Here is a 22670-nt window from a genome sequence, read left to right as displayed (position 1 = left end):
CCTTGAATTAAGCATATATGTCATAAATGGTTTATATAATTGTTATCTAAGATCAGACTTAATGTTTCAAGTCATGGCATTAACCAAGTTTTCCTTTAACATATGGAGAAAAAAAGTCAGTATATGGGTAAAACATAATTCCCACCTCACCATGCAGCCTTTTTAAAATTGCGAACAACCCTTTCGTAAAGCTAATGCAACACCCTCGCAACTGTACAGAATTCTGAACACACTATTTCACTTAATAAATCTCAAGCAAAGGCTTAGTTAAAAAAAAAAAAAAGAAATACGGAGAGAACATTACAGCGGAGCAGCTACTGTGCAAATTTAAGTACGGAGAGAAGTCACAGAGGGGTTTCTTTCACCTGCGAGCTGGGAGAGAGTGATGGAGTGGAGCTGTAGGGGAGTGATTACAGATGCTTTGAGTGCAAAAAAGAAGAAATTGCTGTTGCTCCACTCCACTCATATACCCAGCTTGCCAAAGTCAATTTTTTCCTAGCGTTCACTGTTTGGCGAGCGTTCGGTATTCACACCCTGTATATGTATAGAAATAGTTGAAACACCTGCAGCACGTCAATGACATAACTGAAGCCTGATTAGATGGATTACATCCCACACCTACGCTTCCGTCTTTTATTTGCTCGTCGTAAGCCATCTTTTCCTTATGCGGATCAGCCAAATTGGCTTACCTGAGTTTTGCCTCATTTTTGAAGGCTTAACTGGCTTATCGCTTTTTGTGTCTCTATTCTTTTTGCCCTTTCACTAACCCTCCCCCTCTGTGTGACGGTAATGCATTTGTAAGAACAGATGCCAGCCAGTGGTAGGCCGCACAGTGGGGTGAAATGCAATCACCATGCTCCTTTATAGGTTGTAGTGGAATTATAGGGAAATTAACAGAGGGGAAGTAAAAACATAATGCGGGTTTCAAGCACCTTTATAATTATTTATTTATTTATTATTTTTTTTACCTGATGGTTTTGCCCGTGTCTGCCTCGATGGACCAGGTGCAGTGAAGGTTGTTGTCATAAGGGACCGGGTAACCAGGAGATAGGATCCGTCCAGATGTGGTGCCACTAATGTGTCCTCCACACTCAGCTACACACACACACACACACAACACACAAAGAATTAATGTCTTAAACTAGATTGTAGGGATGCACCAAAAAGAAAATTCTGGGCCAAAAGCAAAAATTCCCCTTTGCAATGTTTTGTTTTTCAGCGATATGTATTGTGATATACACTTACCGGCCACTTTATTAGGTACACCTGTCAAACTGCTCATTAACGCATATTTCAGCCAATCACAACGCAGCAACTCATTGCATTTAGGCATGTAAATGTGGTCATGACAATCTGCTGCAGTTCAAACCGAGCATCAGAAGAAGAAAAGTGATTTAAATGACTTTGAATGTGGCATGTTTGTTGGTGCCAAACAGGCTGGTCGGAGTACTGCTGATCTCTTGGGATTTTCATGCATTCTCAGAATGTTTTTTTTAAACATGACAATGAGTTCACTGTAATCAAATAGCCTCCATAGTCACCTGGGCCCGGTTTTTCAAAAGTAATCCACTAGGATTTTGGATAAGGGATTGGATCAAATCTTGAAAATGGGTTTTTCAAAAGAAAAAACGGATTACATAATCGGATTAGATCACGTAATCCAAACTTTGTTTTGATCCGGATCAAACCTTTAGTTGGGTTTTTCGGACCTTTTTTGTAGGATCACTTTGATCCAAAAAATATGGATTAAACTGATCCCATCAGAAGGGTGGATTTAGCGTGGATTTCATGCCTAAAATGTCATGAAAACTTAAAAAAAAATTTAAACAATACTATTTTTGGATCATGCAGTATCTTACGAGATATACTATTTATTCATAAGGTTTTAATTTTTTTTGTTCTTCTGTCAGGCTATAGTGATTATTGGCTTTAACGTATTTAGCCTTTCTATATAGGCCTCCAGCAAAGTAGAAAGAGTTTGGTCTCATAAAATCCCCTAAACAGCTGTCAAAACTGACCAAAAACAATAAATTTTGTTCCGTCACTAATTGATATATATATATGTATTCATCACAATGGAAAATATTTTTCTTATTAGAATATTTATTAATGATGATAGCAATGATTACAGAATAAACAAAAAATGCAAGAAATAGCAATGACTGATTTTTGAAATCTCTTTCAACAATTTCAAAAAGAGACTGAAAGGGCAGAAGCACAGCTTCGCCTGGCAGAGAAACAACTGACTCTAACCAAACTGCAGCAAACCAAGGCCAGACTTAAGATCCCCCTCCTAAAGGATACGCTTCACATCAGATGAGGAAGTCTGAGATTATTGTGGAGTTTTTGACATTAAGTATTTTTTAAAATTACATCTATATTTGAAACTTATTATAAATATCCTCAATGTACAGTGTTTGTGTTGTAGGTCTCAGATGAGCGGACTGCTGGAAAAGGATGGGGTGGGCTTTTTCTTGTTTTTCTTATTTATTATTTTTATTAATTTAATATTTATTACATTTTCTTAGTTTTCATTAAAAAAAAAAAAATTATATTGACCCCACGCTGGCTATTCTACTTGTCGCTCTTTACATATCTATAGTTCTACATTGTGATTTCCTATCCTGTTTGAGCACTGGTAATCCAGATTTAGTGATCCTGAAAAGTTCCTATCCAGATCAGATTGATCCAATCCAATGTTGCTTTGAAAAACTGGCTCAAAAAGTAAGCTGGATTACCTGATCATGGATCGCAAAAACAGAATTACTAAATCTGGATCAATTTGATCCGGATTAAACCTTTTGAAAAACCGGGCCCTGATCTCAATCTAATTGACTAATCACTTTTGGGATGTGGTGGAACGGGAGATTCACATCAAGGATGTGCAGCCAACAAATCTGCAGCAACCGCATGACGCCATCATGTCAAATTGGCCAGAATCTCTGAGGAATATTTTCAGTACCTTGTCGAATCAATGCCACTAAGGATTAAGGCAGTTCTGAAAGCAAAAAAGGGTCCAACGCTATACTAGTAAGGTGTACTTAATAAAGTGGCCGGTGAGTGTACTTTATATTTATACTTTGAATTTTTGGTCACACTTTAATTCAAGGTTCAATTCTCACTCTTGGCAAACCATTTTGACTTTTGCTTCAATCAACTCCTAATTTCCTCCTTATAAATAATTATTAAGGTAGTTTAAGTATTGGGTAGGATTACAAATGTAAAATAAGATTATACTAAAAGTAGGCTTTATACAGTAAGTACTAGTTAGCATGCATACTATTGAGATGCTTATAAGCGACTAATGAGAATAAGTCTGTAAAATATTAGCAAATATATTTATTTTGAATGATTGGCATGATTCTGTAGGGGAATACAGAATCATAAACACATGCAACAAAAGCAAAGATAAAAGTGATCCTTTTTTTGAACCCTCAGATTAAAGATCATCCAACTATAGTCCACACTAACAAACCATAGATCAATGGAAAGCTAATTTATTCAGAGTTAATATGATGTAGGCTATAAATCTCCCAGCTTCCAAAAATTGACACGCATCACTGGTTTTGTGCTCCAGAAGCACATCTTATTAACACTGAACGGCTTGAGATGTGTCAGTTTACCAGCGTTTCCATGACAGCACAGTAGCACTATTGCACGCAGAAGGAAGTACACTATACAAATGTCCTAGCATGCGCAATTTTGCAGGGCGTACCTGCATAAGTGTAAACATTAATTTGCAAAAGGTAAGGTTGTAAAAAATAGAATGCAAATAGAATTTATTTTTTTTTTATTATTCAGGACAATTTGCTTTTGTATAATGTAATTATTATTAGAAGTAGTATTTATTATATGCATATTAATATTTTTTTTTTAATTAAAAACAGTCTTAGATTTGCCTACCTGTGAGGTTTTAGAGCATATGGGGCATAGCACTTGTATCTGGAAATAACTTTTTTTTTTTTTAACCACACTTTGTTTTTATGTTTAATTTATTCGTTTGCTGGAAATTAGAACTGAATTGAGAAATACTTTTGCGTACGTTTATTGGAAGAATCGTTTTGGGAAATGTCAAATCAACGAACTATGGTTGTAATGACGAAATTTGCAACTTAAGCTGCGGTCACACTGGGCTTTTACTCCCATAGACTTCCATTCATACGCACGCGAATGGTTAGACTGGAAATGTGGGGTCATGTCTTAAGTTTCGCAGTGCAAGCTTGGTGAACTCTGACCTGCGAAATCGCATCACTTGACTGCTTAAGACCCAACGAGGATCAAAACATGACATCTCTGGACAGAAATTTAAAACATGGAGCAATCGCTCGCTTTTTTTAAATGCCTAATAAGCTTGTTTAATCCCGCCCCTTTTCGCAGCGCCGTACGACTCTAGTGTGATCAAGCTTCAGTTGGCTAAATATGTTTTTTAGAAATGCAACCCAATTTCAGTCATCAAATTTACAAGCAGCAAATTATTGATGATGAAAAAAAGATAAGCCTAAAATGTAAGGTGTTGGTTTGGGTGAGGATTGAACTCGGGTCTCTTAGGGTGCTTTCACACCTGTGAATCGATTCAGTTGTTCCGAAACAGAGATTAAAATTGTTACATTGTTGCTCTTTGCTCTTGGAGCGGTTCGCTTTCACACTGCAAAGTTTCTAATCGGACCAAAAGAGCTAAAACAAGTCACGTGCGAGTAAACTCTCCTCACATTGGTCAGAGTGTCAGGGTTTATTTTGCAGCGTACCGCTCAGCTGTCAGGTGAGGTGGTGGTTTGTTGGTGATTGACAGGGTGCGCGCGCGTGACGTGTCTGAGGAGAGACACGGTGGGGAGGGGTGAGAAGGGTGCGCGACGATGCCTATTTGAGGACTAGGAGAGAGACGCGAGATTACCGGGAGATCATCACTCGTTTGCGGGCATCCGGAGACTCGCGAAACTTCCCGCCCTACTCATAATTCTCTCTTCATGTAGCCGTAAGCCTATTACATATCCATAAAACACTGTAATATAACCGCGCTCGGATCGGATCGCTTTCTCACTGCAATCGAACCGCTCCAGGGTTCGTTTCAATCGAGCCGAGACCACCTCACTCAAGCGATCTCGGAGCGATTACTTTGGCGCGGAACAGAGTGCGATTGCCCTGTTCACATATGCCAATCGAACCGCGCTAACTGGGCAAACGAGATACGTTCCGAAACAAAAGTGTAGGTGTGAAAGCACCCTTAGACTCAAAGCTGGGGCTTTTCCCAGTTGAGCAAACTCCTCAACAGATGAACCCAAGAGCAGAAGATTAATAAGGGAACATGAGGCTTTGATTTCAGAAAAAATAAACAAATGATCTTTACTGGAAAAATAGAATGCAAAGTACAACAGAAATGACTGAAGCCGAGCTTCTAGTTAACAAGCAAAACAAATTAGACACAAGGGTCAAAAAGCACAACAGTAAAGTGTCACTTAGCTTCTCTAGACAATCTGGAGAACACCGGGCAGTAATGGCTCAAGATTGAACACAGTAGCTTGTAACACACACACTTATATAGGGCAAAAAACAGGTGTTGCAAATCAAGCTTGAGTGGTGGCACACAGCAGATGGCGAGAAAGTGGTGCCATCCACTGTTCCGGAGGAAGCATAGAAATTGGATCCTGTTGTGTGAGGAGAGAGAAGCACCTCCTTCTGGTAAGGAGGAGGAATGCAGCTTAATTAATTCTTACACATTCATTCATTCATTCTTGTCGGATTAGTCCCTTTATTAATCCGGGGTCCCTCAGCGGAATGAACAGCCAACTTCTCCAGCAAGTTTTTTTACGCAGCGGATACCCTTCCAGCCACAACCCATCTCTGGGAAACATCCACACACTCATTCACACACACACACACTATCGACAATTTAGCTTACCCAATTCACCTGTACCACATGTCTTTGGACTGTGGGGAAAGCCAGAGCACCCGAAGGAAACCCATGCGAAGGCAGGGAGAACATGCAAACTCCACACATAAACGCCAACTGAGCCGAGGTTCGAACCAGCGACCTTCTTGCTGTGAGGCGACAGCACTACCTACTGCGCCACTGCCTCGCCGAATTCTTACACAAACTAATACAAATTAACCAACATTATTATTTTTTAATATATAATCCACCGCACTGCGTTGCTCATTCATTAGATGAGCAGATTAGAGAGCGCACATTCAGTCCCGTTACTGGCCCACCAGACCTGTCAAATTTCTGTTTGTGATTTTCGTTGACAAAATTAACACTGCTAGCCAAAAAGGAAAATGCCTTTTATTAATTCAAATACATGCATGGAACATCATTTTGACGCAGCATGCTTCATTTTTCACACTTTTCTCCCACACAACAGAACATCTCACTCGAGAAGTTTTAATTAGAGAATGAATATGGCACAGCGAAGACTGTTCTGTCCTAAAATACTCCCGGTGTAAGTATACCGCTCTGGGCTAATGGAGCAATCATGGGACATTTACATCATGTTAACCACAATGAGAGAGGTTTTCACCATTCCCCGGAGAAATATGTTTTCTCCTGGGTTTTACATGTAATTACTGAAGTTCAGTCTCTTAAGGATGCTCTGCTCATAAGAATTACAGGATGAAGGCACTTTTGAATTTGGTTCATATTCAATATGTCAGCCTGATGTAGAAATTGCTCCATATGGTATTATGAAGGACAGATTTGCTAACTAACTATTGTAGTACTCTAACTATTCGTATCTTTTAGCATGCTCTTTTCTTACCTAACAAATTGTGTTATTGTACTATGGTAGGGTGGCATGGTGGCTCAGTGGTTAGCACTGTAGCCTCACAGCAAGAAGGTCACTGGTTTAAGGCCTGGCTGTACCAGTTGGCATTTCTGTGTGGAGTTTCCATGTTCTCTCCATGTTCATGTGGGTTTCCTCTGGGTTTTTGTTCAAACTACTTATTTAAAATGAGTTTTTAAGGACAACTTAATGGTTTTATGTTCAATCAACGTTCATTTGTAAACACAAATAAGCTAACTTAATGCCTTTATGTCTCAATACAAATCGATTTTGTGAAAGCCCACATTTTTTACAGCATTAGAAGCCTTTTATTTGTTTGTTTATTTGTTTGTTTGCTTCTTTCTTTCTTTTCTTTCTTTATTATTTGTTTGTTTGCTACATTTGTCATATAATGCATAATTCAATATGCTTTCTCTTAAGATGATTTCTTTTTAAGTGTATATTATGTAGCTGTATTTAACATGTAAATCGGCAGTTTACTCATAATGATAGACTGTTTTCGGCAGGTGTGTTTTATGTAGCATATTTTCTCTCAGCCTCAAACCATTGTTTTTAATTCATATTTTGAAATGTACAATGTAATTGTAAATAAACTATTGCTTAAAATGTAGCTAATACAATTTTTTTTGTAATAATCACAATTAAAGTGCAGTGATGGCCTCTAAATGTATTGCTAATCAATTTACCACAGCATGTGATAAAGCAAAAACAAAACATCAACATATAGAGATATAGCTGGAATGCCCTCTAGTGAATTTGCTTATGAGAATGCTTATGAATCAATAAATCTAATCTATCTATCTATCTATCTATCTATCTATCTATCTATCTATCTATCTATCTATCTATCTATCTATCTATCTATCTATCTGTCTGTCTGTCTGTCTGTCTGTCTGTCTGTCTGTCTGTCTGTCTGTCTGTCTGTCTGTCTGTCTGTCTGTCTGTCTGTCTGTCTGACTGTCTGTCTGTCTGTCTGTCTGTCTGACTGTCTGTCTGTCTGTCTGTCTGTCTGTCTGTCTGTCTGTCTGTCTGTCTGTCTATCTATCTATCTATCTATCTATCTATCTATCTATCCATCCATCCACTCAGACTACACCTCCTATCATGCTTTGCGTCTCACAGCTGAAATAGTTTACAAATCTGCACACTGATTACACTGAAACAGCTGCAGCGCATTAAGAACACTAATTAAACACCACACTCACACACCTTCCTTGTTTTGTATTATGGACTTCACTAATGTTTCTAGTTTTATTAAGAAGTGGGCAGAGTGAGGTGAAACACTGAAACACTTGAAACAAATGTGTTGAGGCTTCGAATCATTTTAAAAATTAGTCTTTACAGCTATACAAATGATTAATTTCAGTTAATCCTCCTATGATGTCTACATAATAGTTGGGTTTATGGCTTAGGTTAGTTCAGTTATATGATTTTACATTTGTCATATGATGCATAATTCAATGTGCTCCCTCATAAGATGATTCTTTTTTAAGTGTAGATTATGTAATTGTTTTTGAAATGTAAATCTGCACCTGCAGAGTAGTTCACTTACAATGATGGAGTAATTATTGGTCTATATGCACCACATACTGGCATAGAATATGTTAGCATTTTTTATTGAACCTGTCAGCTGTTTTTAATTCATATGTTGGTAACATTTTATTGCATATATTGTTGAATACAAGTTGCATTGCAACTACATTACTTCTCATTTGAGTGTTAGTCGACTGTCTGCATAATATCTGATGATACAACACCTTCAACAGACAATTAAATGACTATGAGAAACTTTGCAAGTACATCAACTTACACTAACCCCAAACCTAACAGTCTACTTATAATCTATTGAGAATTAGTTGATGTGTAGAAGCAGTTTAACTAAAATTCAACAAAATCTGTTAAAAGGACCATCAATCTAAAGTGATACTCCTATGTTTTAATTGCACAAATCGTCTAATGTAATTTTAAATAGACAATTGCTTAAAATGTAGCTAATACAATTCAACCTCTTTGTGTCAATCAGGATTACTGGTTGTCTCTACTTTGATTGTCAATAAATTTACCACAGCCTGTGATAAAGCAATAACAAAAAACTAAAATAAGAACAAAAATGGCTTGTTTATGTAGTCCTGTTTCTTTCTTTTCATCCATCCATCCATCCATCCATCCGTCTATCTATCTATTCATTCATTCTTTTTTTCTTATAGCTTAATAAAGAGGAAAAGCAATACAGCAAAAATAAATACCAATATTTGTACACCGATATCACATTAGCTGACACTCCACTTACAGTAGGTGAGAATTCAATGTGGCCATTACCGCCGTGGCATATACCGCCACCACTTTAAATGGGCAAGCACGTGTTTTTAATGTATGACCGCAGTTTGTGAATATGCCGCCAGGGGGCACAAAAGGAACGGGATGCGAACGGACAGAAATACCCTTTACAGCAGCGCTAAATATGCTACTGTACTTATAAATAAAGATGAAACAATAAAAGCATTATAATTCCTTTATTAATCATAAAAAAATTGTTAACACACTTTATTATCATTGTAAACTTGTTAATGAGGATTCACTTTGGATAGATGGGTAGAGAGTTGGCAAAACACTATCCTATCCCATCCATCTCCTTCTTGAAACTAGCATAAATTAATATTACACCACCACATAAAAATCAAAAAGTTGTTTTAAGAGAAGTTGAATTTGTTATCAGTTAAAGTGTGCAATCATTTCAACTGTTTTATGTGTTTTTTTTATATTTTACTTGTCAACAGACACTGTTTAAACCAAACATACACCCCCGGAAATGAAATACACTGTGCTTTTCACTAAAGCAACCTGAAGTGCTGAAATATAATTGGGTAAATTGGCAGTGGGCAGGTCACAGAGACCAAAACAAACACATAAAATGCACATTTTCAAAATAGAATAGCTGATTTTAATATTGTTTTGCAGACAAACATGTTCACTTAGCATGCTTCCTAAATATCTGCGAACATATTGTGGTATTTCTATGTTTTTATTCTTAGATACAGCACATTTAATTAATTTACTCAATCAAAAGCTACAGTAGTTAGCTGGGTCCCACTTTATATTAAATGGCCTTAACTAATATGTACTTACACAGGAATAAATAGTTTGTTACAATGTACTTATTGTGTAAATACATGTATTTACTGTGTACTTATGCTTGATTAAATACATGTATGTAATTACATCTATAATTAACTTTTGTAATTACATTTGTAAATAAACTGTTCACCATCCCTTACACCTTTAACCACTCTTAAACCTATCCATACCACCAAACCTATCCATAACCCAACTTCTATCCCAACTCAAAAGCACCACAAGTGTTCTCAAATACATTATAAAAGTAAGTACATTGTATTTATTTTTTGATGTAAGTACATAGTAGTTAAGGACACTTAATATAAAGTGGGACCGTTAGCTGCAATGCGTCATTAAAGCAAACTAATCTGCGTAAAGGGTAAAGTCGAGAGCTCACCTATACAGGAAGGTAGTGGTTTATTCCAAACCCTGCGGTCTCCACTGAGGCATGTCAGCGTGCCACTACCATGCAGCGTGTATCCAGGATTGCAGCTGTACAAGACGTACGTTTCAGCAAAATGGCCGTCGTCTTGGATTTTGTAGCCGTAATTAGGGGTCCCAGGCTCCTCACATTTGACAAGGTCAAAACCTACATTGGGGCAGGATAAAGAAAGCCAATTTGAATAGTAAAAAAGACATCTGTCCACCTGAAATCAACCCCCCGGCAGGCAGGATAAGCCTGCTTAATAATGACATAAAGGTTGTGCAATAAAATCTCCACCTGCTAGCAGAAAATCACCCAGAGGGACTCACATTAAATTAATACCAGAAAAAGCATATGTTCAATGTAAAGATCGGCATTTCAGTAGAATTAGTTCAACAAATATCATTGAATATGCTCAAAACAATGATTATTTTATAAGTAAATGTATATGTGTGCACTTCCAGACTCATAGACAGGCTAGTAAAAGGGGGTTCTTTTTGCCAGAGCCATATCACCCTGCAGCCCAAGACTGGTTACTCACTGAAGCTAAGCAGGGCTGAGACTGGTCAGTACCCGGATGTTAGACCACATGGGAAAAGTAGGTTGCTGTTGGAAGTGGTATTAGAGAGGCCAGCAGGGGGCGTGTGAGTCCTAATGCCCCAGTAAAAATGAAGGGGACACTATACTGTCAGTGGACGTTGTCTTTCCGATGAGACGTTAAACTGAGGTCCCGACTTTCTGTGGTCATTAAAAATCCCATGGTACTTCTGGTAAAGAGTAGGGGTGTATGTCTGGTGTCCTGGCCAAATTTTCTCAATCGACCTTTACGGCCTCCCAATCATCACCATTTACCGAATTGGCTTTATCACTGTGTCTTCACTCCACCAATAGCTGGTGTGTGGTGAGCGCACTGGTGACGTTGTCCTGTGGCTGCCGTCGCATCATCCAAGTGGATGCTGCACACTGGTAGTGGTGTGGAGAGACTGGTGCCGTTGTCCTGTGGCTGCCGTCGCATCATCCAAGTGGATCCTCAATCGATCTTTACGGCCTCCCAATCATCACCATTCACCAAATTGGCTCTATCACTGTGTCTTCACTCCACCAATAGCTGGTGTGTGGTGAGCGCACTGATGCCGTTGTCCTTTGGCTGCCGTCGCATCATCCAAGTGGATGCTGCACACTGGTAGTGGTGTGGAGAGACCCCCCTCATAATTGTGAAGCACAATAAATGCGCTATATAAATACACATTACATTTTTCTCTAAAGGTGGACTTTTGCCCCACATTTTGCATTTGAATAAGAAGTTTACATAGAGTATTTTGGTGACATTTTATTAAATATTTAGTTCTGGATTAGCTTGTCTTCTGCAATCATGTGCATACTTTTTGCAGTAACAAAAATAATAATAGTTTTTTTTTTTTTTACAAGTTGCTTGTGCAAATTGTCTCAGTCTAAACACAAACTACATGTTACTTTTTTTCATTTTTATAGGGATGTGCCATAGAAGTAGACATTTATTGATATTCAATAATGCAATATGTCGTGACAGTTGATATGCAAAACATTGATAACATTGATTTTAACTTTTAGAGTGCTTTTTAAATATGTTCAGATTGTATTATTGTGGTTGTTCATCACAGCACCACATGCTTGAATATTTAATAGGTGATTCATATCAAAAAAGACATTATAATTCAAACATTTTCGGTCACAATTTACAATTTATTAGTATTTATTTATAAAGATTTATTAGTTAATGTTATATAATGCATTTACTACCATGAACAAACAATGAACAATACATTTACTGCAGTATTTATTTATCTTAGTTAACGTTAGTTAATGAAAATACAGTTGTTCATAGTTCATGTTAACTCACGGTGCATTAACTAATGTTAACAAGCTCGGACTTGGATGTTAATAATGCATTAGTAAATGTTCAATTATAATTAATGCTGTACATGTGTTGTTCATGATTAGTTCATGTTAGTAAATCCATTAACTCATGAACCTTATTGTAAAATGTTACCGCATTTTCATCTAATATGGGATGTGAAATTCTTAGGCTTTATGTTTGTTAACAGATGTTTTATGCTTATAGTAAATATTCATTCATTCATTCATTTTCTTGTCGGCTTAATCTCTTTATTAATCTGGGGTCGCCAAAGCGTAATAAACCGCCAACTTATCCAGCACGTTTTTACGCAGCAGATACCCTTCCAGTCGCAACCCATCTCTGGGAAATTATAGTAAATATGTATTTATTTATTTGTGTATTTTTGGTCTTTACATATGTTTGGCTGTAAAAGCGCACCTACAGGTGTTTCTCTAAACAGGTGCAGGTCATTTTATTTAACCTAATTTTATCTAAAAACAAATAAATAGACCCGTCCATTTTCATCTGGAATGACCACCTTCCGAAGTTGTCTGAGCGATCGGAATTATTTCCGAACAGAATAAAACATGAAATGACCAGGTGTAAACAGCCACAAAAACACGGGCTGTGTCAGGACCTGTCATTTTATGACTTTAGTTTTTACATGTTATGATTTTGTTTCTCCACTATTTCTCCCCTTGTGTTGTTTGAGTTCAGTAATTAAGTGATTGTTTTCACATGTGTCCTGTTATGTCATGTGTATTTAAGTTCACTAGTTTCCCTTGTTTCTTTGCTCAGTTATTGTTGATGCTAGCCCTTCGTTGTTACCGTGAGTTTTGCCCTGCTTTCTCAAGATCTGTTCATTTCTGAGTTCTATGCTACCTAACCTTTTTTCCTTGTTTTTTTGGATGCATCTGCTCTAGTATTTTTCCAGAGATATTTTGCCTGTTGGCCTTTTTGTTTCTCCGTTAACTCAGTCCTTTTTTATCTCTGCATTTTTTTTTTTGTTGTTCCAAATCTGGATTTTTGTGTTTTAAAAAAATAAATCTCTCACAGTGCAAGTACTATCTCGCTTCTGGATTCATTATCCACCTGTGGCTGAGTGGTAAAACACTCAGGTAAAACTGTGTCCGATATCGCAGACTTCCATACCATATAGTATGCTAAAATGAGTATGTCCAAATTCATAGAATTCAAAAATCTGTATGTGAGAAGTATTTCATGATGCCCCACAAGAGAATTCAGAATTGCATTATGAATAGCCTCATGATGCAACTCACGAGGATTGGTCACATGATCATGACAAAATGGTGGAAGTAGTACGTCTAAATTTCATTCATACTGCTCACATTCATACTGTATACAACATACTTTTCTAATGGCTGAGTAGTACGTTTATATTCAAATGCAGTACCTAATGAGTAGTAGGCAGTTTCGGACGCAGCCACAGACATGACAGGATTAGCAGCTTTTGCTGTGAAGTGACAGCTGACGGCTGAGGACTCTGTTTGGTAGTAAATTCTTCATAGGACAGTTATTTTCAAAAAATGTAATGGCAAAAACAGGGAATTGGAGGTCACGGGACAAATCAATAATGCCCAATATAAAGGATGTCCCGGCTAAATCGGCCAGTTAGTCTAGAACCTCATGATAGCGGCAGATTCTCATCTGTTAGGAAGTAACATTAGCCTGACCCAGTCTTTTTAAACATATGTTCAATATTTTGCAACAATGTTGCTGCCGCCTGCTTTCTCTTCCGTCTCTCCTTCTCTTTTCGACTCAAAGCTTTACTCAGTGTGGATGAGGATGTCGCATCAATGATTCCAACATTACTGTTCAGTGGGTTGTGTCACGTGACTTGTGTCATATTATTTTTGAGGCTCCATGAGGCTCCATGGGATTTTGAATTACTGGCCATAGTTATTGAAAATTACACTTACTACAGGTGAAATTTTACCCGTATTTTCATTTATTGTTGTACAGTACAGAAATATGAATAAAAATATGGGTAAAATTTCACCTGTAGTAAGTCAGTCTGGCCTTTGTGAATGTACTACACCCTTTAAAATCATCAAATTACAGTAGGGTGATGTACTGTAAATATTTATCTTCAATATTTGTGCACTGTACAAATATGAATGAAAATATGGGTAAAATTATGGGTGTATATATATATATATATATATATATATATATATATATATATATATATATATATAATTATTATTATTATTATTTTTATTTTTTTAATACAAATACTTTTAGCCATGGGTGGGTGGGTTGTTCAAACCACCCGAACCCTACGGGCATGCTTTCTTGTGTGTATCACAGGATTACAAGCATCTTGTTCAACTTACTGCTGTATGACAGCTTGAATCCTTTGCTGGTCCCAGTACCATTGCTGTTAAACTCCATCCAGAGATGATTGGACGTGCTGTTGAGGATAAAATCCATCATCTCAGTTTTTGTGAAATTGCCCAGGAGTCTTGATGAACTGTCTTGGCCATCGTAAACCTATGGAAATCAAAAAGAAGCAGGAATGTTTTTTCGTCAGAAGTCAGCCTTGGCATTGTTTGTCCTCATGACATACCTTCTGTTATAAAATACAAAATGAGTGTTTTCTCAAAATGTTCTTTCGGTGTCTGCCCTGAAATATGTAATTGCTTTTTGAAATTGCATACATTTTGAAACAATAACCTCTGCGGATGAGGGGGGTTGTGCCATAGAAAAATTATTAAAGGTCATAAATCAATGTCAAGTGGCGGTTTTCCATTTTTCTGTTGTGGAGGACACTGTTTCAAGCTTTGATAGAAAACATCATGTGATTCCAGATTGCATGTGCAGAACTGGCCACTAGTCTAAAAACAGACTTATTGCTTCGGTTAATTGTTCCTTTAATTTTTTATAGAACTAGACACAAGTCTAATATATGAGTTGCTGACAGATTCAATTCAGTCACGTGTATGCTCCAAACAACATTCTGATGATTCACTGCAGCATTGTCACTATGATTATAACAAAATTGATGTGTTTGAAACTGCTAAAGCATCTCTTTCGCACCCTTCATTCGTGACTTAATTAGTGTCCTTATTGGTCTTAAGAGACCGTCTTTCTTTTGTGATGGTGCATGTGCCTTGAGCACTGTAACATAAATTAATCTATGAATAGTTAATGGTGTCTCCAAGACCCATTTGTACTAGTCTCTCATGAATTGCAAACCGCTACATGCTAACAGTGTTGCAGAGACGCTGCAAATCACCAAACTTCAATAAACTCCTAAAACTTTGTGTTTATGTGATCGTAACTGACCACATTGGTACAGAATTCAGTAGATGTGTAGTTGTTCAAATGATATTTAAAAGTAGTGAAGAAAGAAAGAAAGAAAGAAAGAAAGAAAGAAAGAAAGAAAGAAAGAAAGAACACTGTAAAATACATATGTTAATTAACAATTTCTGTATTTTAAGAAATTTGGTATTATTTACGGTTATGTATTGCATTATGGCACATTGATCTCTGATGTTGATGAATAAAATCCAACTCTGTAGTTTGACAGGGTGACTTTTATTGATAATTTAGTAGTTTGAAGCAATATACTTTAAAACAGTTAAAAAATAATAATATAGAGAGAAATGTGTATTTTAATATATACATTTAATAAATAAAATAACTATTTAATAATACAAAAAATATTATTATTTTTACCAAGATTTGTACTTTAATATCACTTCAAACTATAAAAAATGTCAATAAAAGTCACCTTTAAAACGTTTTCTGTATCAAATGTTGCTGGAGAAAATATCATGTAAATGTAATAAATATGTAAATGTAATTCAAAAGCATGACCAAATGAAAAAAAATACAGTAAAAAAAATGGAAAAACTGCTAATTCATGCATTTTTTGCAAAGAAGAAAGAGAGAAAGAAAGAAAGAAAACACTGTACAAAATATGTTAATTAACATTTTTCATATTTTGTGGTTATTATAATTAAAGAAAATTAACAAAAAAAAATTTAACTAAAATGTAAAATAACTGTTGTTAACTGAAATAAAAATGAAAACAAGTGTTTTTTAAAAAACTACAACTGAAACTGTATTGTGTACATACAAAACTAACAGAAACTACCTAAAATTACAGCAAAAACCTTAGTTTTTGTCTTAGTAAATGTATTTAATACATAACCTTACTGTAAGCCATTTAGTAAAGTAAATCTATTAACTTCGCGCTGCTGGTGTTTGACCCGTACAAGTCTGTAGTCCTGCTGCCGCATTAAAGATCTGAACTTCCCATCACTACTGTGTATCTAACCTCAGAAGCAGCCATGTATAGTGTACTTAATGCTGCAATCTTGTGGGCTGTTGGATTTGAATTTGAGAATGGGTATGGTAGTGGTAGATAATAGTGTTCATGTATGCTCTTAATACAGGTTTCTAAAAATGTATGGCTGAGTTTTTATTATACAATATTTATTCTGTTGATTTTGAATCTTGCACCAAACAAATATCCTTATTTAGAAAAAGAATCTCAAAGAAATACTGAAACTAAACTAAAACGAAATAATTTTAAATTATAGATACTAATAAAAACTAGTAAATCTACCTCTAACTAAAACTAACTGAGTTTGAAAACAAAAAGTCAAAACGAAACAGAAACTAAAACTAATGAAAAATCCAAAACTATTATAACCTTGGTTTACAGTTGAATTAGATAATAGGACCTTGATATCTGCTGTTAATGTTGGAAATTAAACTCTGCAGTTTGACAGAGTGACGAAACTATACACTAGTTTTCTATACTGTAACTTACAACACCAAAACAGATCATGCACTGTATCACTTCATATTAATAAAAATGGCATTAAAAGTCACACACACACACACTCATATATATATATATATATATATATATATATATATATATATATATATATATATATATATATATATATATATATATAATTTTTTAATTTTTTTTTTACTTTTCAACATCAAAACGTTGTCGAATGAAAGATCAACTTCCCATTATGTAATTTATAATCATAAATAAATAAATAACATAAAAAAAGTGGCGACCCCCGATTAATAAAGGGACTAAGCCGAAAGGAAAATGAATGAATGACATAAAAAAAAAATCAGTAACACTTTACAATAAGGTTCATTAGTTAATGCATTTACTAACATGAACTAATCATAAACAACACTTGTACAGCATTTATTAAACATAACTGAACATTTACTAATGCATTATTAACATCCAAGTCCATGCTTAGTTCACATTAGTTAATGCACCATGTGGTAACATGAACTATGAACAACTTTATTTTCACTAACTCACTAACATTAAATCACTAATTCAGTAACATTCGCTAACATTAATAAATACTGTAGTAAATGTATCGTTCATTGTTTGTTCATGTTAGTAAATGTAATAATTAACATTAACTAATGAATCTTATTGTAAAGTGTGACCAAAGAATCAAGAAAGAAAAACACACACATTGCCGCACAACAATTGAACACATACACCGTACACATTTTAACTAAAAAACAATGTGCATAGTTACACAATGTCGGTCGTTCTTACTTTGAGGAAATCTCCCTCGTAAAGCTGGAAGGTGGTGGCAGTGATTTGAATCCCCATGCCTCTTTCTGTCTCAATGTGGTAGATGCACTCATGGTTGTTGTCATAATTTCCTGGGTAATTGGGGGACAGCAGGACACCCTGTCTTCCCACAGAAGTGGCTCCACACTCGGCTAGGCATTCACACGAGGTATAGATAGAAAAGAGAGGTAGAACATGTTGAGGAGTCAAAAATTCACACACTGAGGGTTGAAAATACAAATGTCTTATCTAACTTATCAAATCTTAGACGCAGAATAACTGTCACACATTTTCCCTGAAGCCTGCAGCGTTCTGACATCTGCTACTTCTATGCATAGGCCAGCTTGGGCCAAGGTTTTGCACGGAATATAATTGGAGTCTCTCATTTTTTTTGATGAATCACGGCACCAGTTTCAGAGGAATACAAATGAACGGAGGCCTTTATACACTATAGCTAGTTGTTAGTCACGGGAGCTCACTGCCCTGTTTGTATCAGACATCCTTCTGTTTAATATTCTGCTCCAACATCTCCAGTTATGTAAGCAGATGTTGCTTTTAGACACTGAGCTAAATGCTGGCCTAATGGTATTCCAGCTACTGAAAGAAATGATTAGACATAAAGAGTCAATAAGTACTCAGTGCTCATAGAAAATGAATGAATTATGAATTAATTACTAAATAAAACCACACTAGGGGGGCACCCAGTGGTTAGCACTGTCGCCTCACAGCAAGAAGGTTGCTGGTTTGAGTCCCGGCTGGGCCAGTTGGCATTTCTGTGTGGAGTTTGTATGTTCTCCCTGTGTTGATGTATGGGTATTTCCCAGTATGGGAATCCAGATGAATTTAGGGTCTAAGTCAGTGGTGAATTGAATAAACTAAATTGGCCGTAGTGTATGTGTGTGAATGTAAGAATGTATGGGTGTTTCCCAGTATGGGAATCCAGATGAACGTAGGGTCTAAGACAGTAGTGAATTGAATCAACTAAATTGGCCGTAGTGTATGTGTGTGAATGTAAGAATGTATGGGTGTTTCCCAGTATGGGAATCCAGATGAATTTAGGGTCTAAGTCATTGGTAAGCAAGCTTTTTAGACCTGAGGGCCAAATCAAGTTTTGCAAACTAAGTGAAGGGCCACGTGTCAAATCTTTCAAAAAATAACTTATTTATAGTGGCAGTATGCATGGAACATGTAATATCGGACAGAAACATGTCACTTTAATACAAAACAGATTTTTCTTAAATAGTTATTATTGAGTTAAATTTACAAGTCCTCGCGCTGCTATTTATATTTACTTATCAATCATCATAAAACAATAAAAGAAACCTTATGAAATGTAATAATAATAATAATAATGTAATAATGTTTACAGTGGAGAGTTGAAAAGATATTGTCTGATTTTAAAAAATCTTATATTAACACATTAAAAATAATTCTTAAAGTTTACTATTGAGTCAAATTGACAATAATCTAATTTGCAATGCTTTTATAATATACAGATAAATCACCATAAACCTTAATAAAACCACAAATCTTTGAGAAAATAACTTTTCAAAGTGGATGTATGCATGGAGAATATATTATATGACAAAAATTAACACAATTAAGCAACAATTATTAAATAATTTGAGTCAAATTTACAACAATCTCATTTGAGCTTGTATCCGCTTGTTAAGTGTGACGTCATGCGAAGCGGCTTCCGGGTCCAAGCGCTCTATTCAACTGAATGGGGAGACTCATGAAATGGTAATAATAAACGTTTACACAGCGATTTAATACTTTCGAAAATCAAGATCGCAATATATATGTCCATGCCTAATATCCGATGGCCAGAAAGTGATTCATTTTTTTATAAATTGTAAACATTTTGGTATTCGTTTTGCAGCAAGACCAGAGATTGTTCTGTACACTATGACTTTATGTAACATTAACTTTAATGTGTGATATGAATTAAAAAGGTTCATAAACGAATGATTTCTCAACCCAAAATGAGTGGCGGAAACAGTATTACATACATCACAAATATGTCACCACTTAACAAGCGGATTAATATGCTCATATCAATCATAAAACTATAAAATAAAACAAAAGAATAATCTTAGTCTTTGTTATTCCAGGTCATGTTATTATGAGTGTGTTAATGTAAACAATGAGCCTGAAAATAATGTTATATTAATATCAACAGCAACACCCTCGCAAAATACCTAACTGTGATTCATTTATTGCCTAATGACAAAAAAAAAGCACACTGCGCTCCTTTGTTTTCTGTACAATAAAAAGGTTGCAGTGCACCTTGCAATTTTAGAACGTAAATGCGCGTTTGGTGTGATCGGACCCTTAGGTTGTAGTCTTTAAAAACAGCAATACTTTCTTGGCATATCAGACCTACCGCTTTCTGTGCTATATTGGTGAAGAAGTATTTTGTTGTCCGTTCATCCTTAATCAAGCAACAAATAGAGTCAATTTTCAGTCATTAACGGTCGAGTGCATTTTAATATCTGAAGAGTGTGTTCTAATTGTACTGGTTGCACTAACTGCGCCGTGTGTAATACTGCCATCAAATGGTGTTCACTTGTATTGCATCATTCATTTACTAATTCTGAAACCAAACTACTCAAAAGCAGCATTTTAAAAATTCCCTTGCGGGCCGGATGAAAGTGTGAAATGTGTATCCATCCATCCATCCATCCATCCATCCATCCATCCATCCATCCATCCATCCATCCATCCATCCATCCATCCATCCATCTATATATCCATCCAACTATCCATCTATATATCCATCTATGCATCCATCCATCCAACTATATATCCATCCATTCATCCATCCATCCATCCATCCATCCATCCATCCATCCATCCATCCATCCATCCATCCATCCATCCATCCATCTATCCATTCATCCATCCATCCATCCATCCATCCATTCTTCCATCCATCCATCCATCTATATATCCATCGCTCCATCCATCCATCCATCCATCCATTCTTCCATCCATCCATCTATATATATATCCATCCATCCATCCATCCATCCATCCATCCATCCATCCATCCATTCTTCCATCCATCCAACCATCCGTCCATCTATATATCCATCCATCCATCCATCCATCTATCTATTGTTATTGTTTTATGATAACCTATCTGGTCAACCAGGCTTCAACAATCCCGGTTAAAAATGGCAAAAGTGCAGCTTTTGAAAAGGTATCACCCTAACATCTTTCGTGCCCCTAATTTCTGAAAACTTTACATCCTTTCCAATTCCAATTACTGTCATGCTGTTTGATTTGGAAGCTCTAGAAGCTTTTAAAAACTAGGGATCATTTCTTTCAATGGAAATTCCTCATCAAGCCTTTATAAATTATTTGCAGCTAATATAATCCTAACCTCTTGAGGCTAATGTTTGTTGTGCTCACCAGACCAATTAAAGACACACTCACACATCCTTATTACACCGCAGTGATTAACCACTATTAAAACCTAGTCTGGCAGGAAAACTGCACACTTACAACCAGTAATCTTTTTTCTCAGCGGTTTTAATGCTGTACACAAATATCTATGACCTTAACTCGATACCTTCCAGGTTCGGTGAGGGAGTAATATGCATCTGATCAATTTTAATTCATTTATTATGGCCGGGTTCATCTCTGAAAGTCCTCCTCTATACAATGCTAATATTAACTGTGTCTAGTTGCATTATAAATACAAGATTAACATGATGGAAGAATAGTTTGAGCTTTCATAATCAATGTGAGTCATTGCAGAATAGACTCAATTTAGGGTAAAAAGATGAGACCAGATTTTCAATAATAACCCATTTGTTTAAAATTCAATGTAGTTCTTCTTCCCTTTTATGGGACTTTTTATGGCCAAATTAGCCTGACCATTATTAAAATGCCAACAGACTCTTAGAAATCACTGATTTAACGCACTGAATTGATGACTCAACAGATGAAATCTGCATTTTCACACATAATTAAGAACTTAAATGTCATTTTAACAACTCTAAAAAACTCGGAACAAGACATTTATTACACCTATTTATCTAGACCATTATGTATCTAATAATTCTTTATTAAGAATATAAAAACCATTAGGAAATTGCGACTTCACTTAACAATTCCTGCACTTCAACATAGCACACAAAATGGTGCTTCAAAAAAGTGTATCTTTTAAATTTCATTAAATAGGCTACTGCTACTCACATCCAAGACTAATTTATGAGTCTTTTTGATCATGTTTATACTAAAATCCCAACCCTAATAAGATTTTTAACCTGACTATTTGGAACATAAAGTAACTTCTAAAAGCAATTGGACATGCAAACCTGGTTTTAAAAGAATAGTTCCAACACATGTATTATTCATTTTGTATTATTCATTTTCAATTATTGTGCTATTTTATTTTTTGTTACTGTATAAGTAATCAACATGGTCAAGCTTCAAGATGTCCATTTTATCAACAAATCAATAAATCAATCAGCACTAACAAACAGACAAACAAATAAATCAATAAAATTACCAATTAATGGTTGGATGGATAAATAAATGAACTAACCAAACTACCAATGAATAAATAAGTGAATGAATGAATGAATTAACGAATTAATGAATTAATGAATTAATGAATTAATGAACCAAACTACCAATGAATGAATGAATGAATGCACGAACAAAACTACCAATGAATGAATGAACAAACCAAATAACCAATGAATGAATGGATGAATGAATAAACCAAACTCCAAATGAATGAATGAATGAATGAATGAATGAATGAATGAATGAATGAATGAATGAATGAATGGACCAACCAAACTACCAATGAACAAATCAATGAATCAATCAATCAATGACTCCTTGAAACAATGAATGAGTACA

General features: G+C 35.8%; 2 protein-coding genes and 1 long non-coding RNA gene across 4 annotated transcripts in view; 1 reads left to right on the top strand and 2 right to left on the bottom strand.

Moving 5' to 3' along the window:
• Window positions 1–5535, bottom strand: part of csmd1b (CUB and Sushi multiple domains 1b) — a 223062-nt gene extending 217527 nt beyond the window's left edge. Inside the window, exons 1-2 of the mRNA XM_087278763.1 lie at window positions 5441–5535; window positions 969–1095 (exon numbers count right to left, since the gene is read on the bottom strand). The gene's annotated coding sequence lies outside the window, so the exon portion shown is untranslated. The remainder of the gene's footprint in view (window positions 1–968; window positions 1096–5440) is intronic.
• The window catches only part of wu:fc02b11, a 643013-nt gene that overhangs the window by 100084 nt on the left and 520259 nt on the right, over window positions 1–22670 (bottom strand). The window lies entirely within an intron of this gene.
• LOC147840983 (uncharacterized) lies at window positions 967–6076 on the top strand. The gene is made up of 4 exons (XR_015505703.1): window positions 967–1545; window positions 2648–3206; window positions 4266–4549; window positions 5226–6076. It is a non-coding gene; the product is annotated as an uncharacterized LOC147840983 (long non-coding RNA).

Source organism: Danio rerio, chromosome 13, assembly GCF_052040795.2.
Source record: "Danio rerio strain M-AB ecotype USA chromosome 13, GRCz13ab, whole genome shotgun sequence".
NCBI classification, from domain to species: domain Eukaryota; kingdom Metazoa; phylum Chordata; class Actinopteri; order Cypriniformes; family Danionidae; genus Danio; species Danio rerio.
This window is presented reverse-complemented; position numbering and strand designations above follow the sequence as displayed.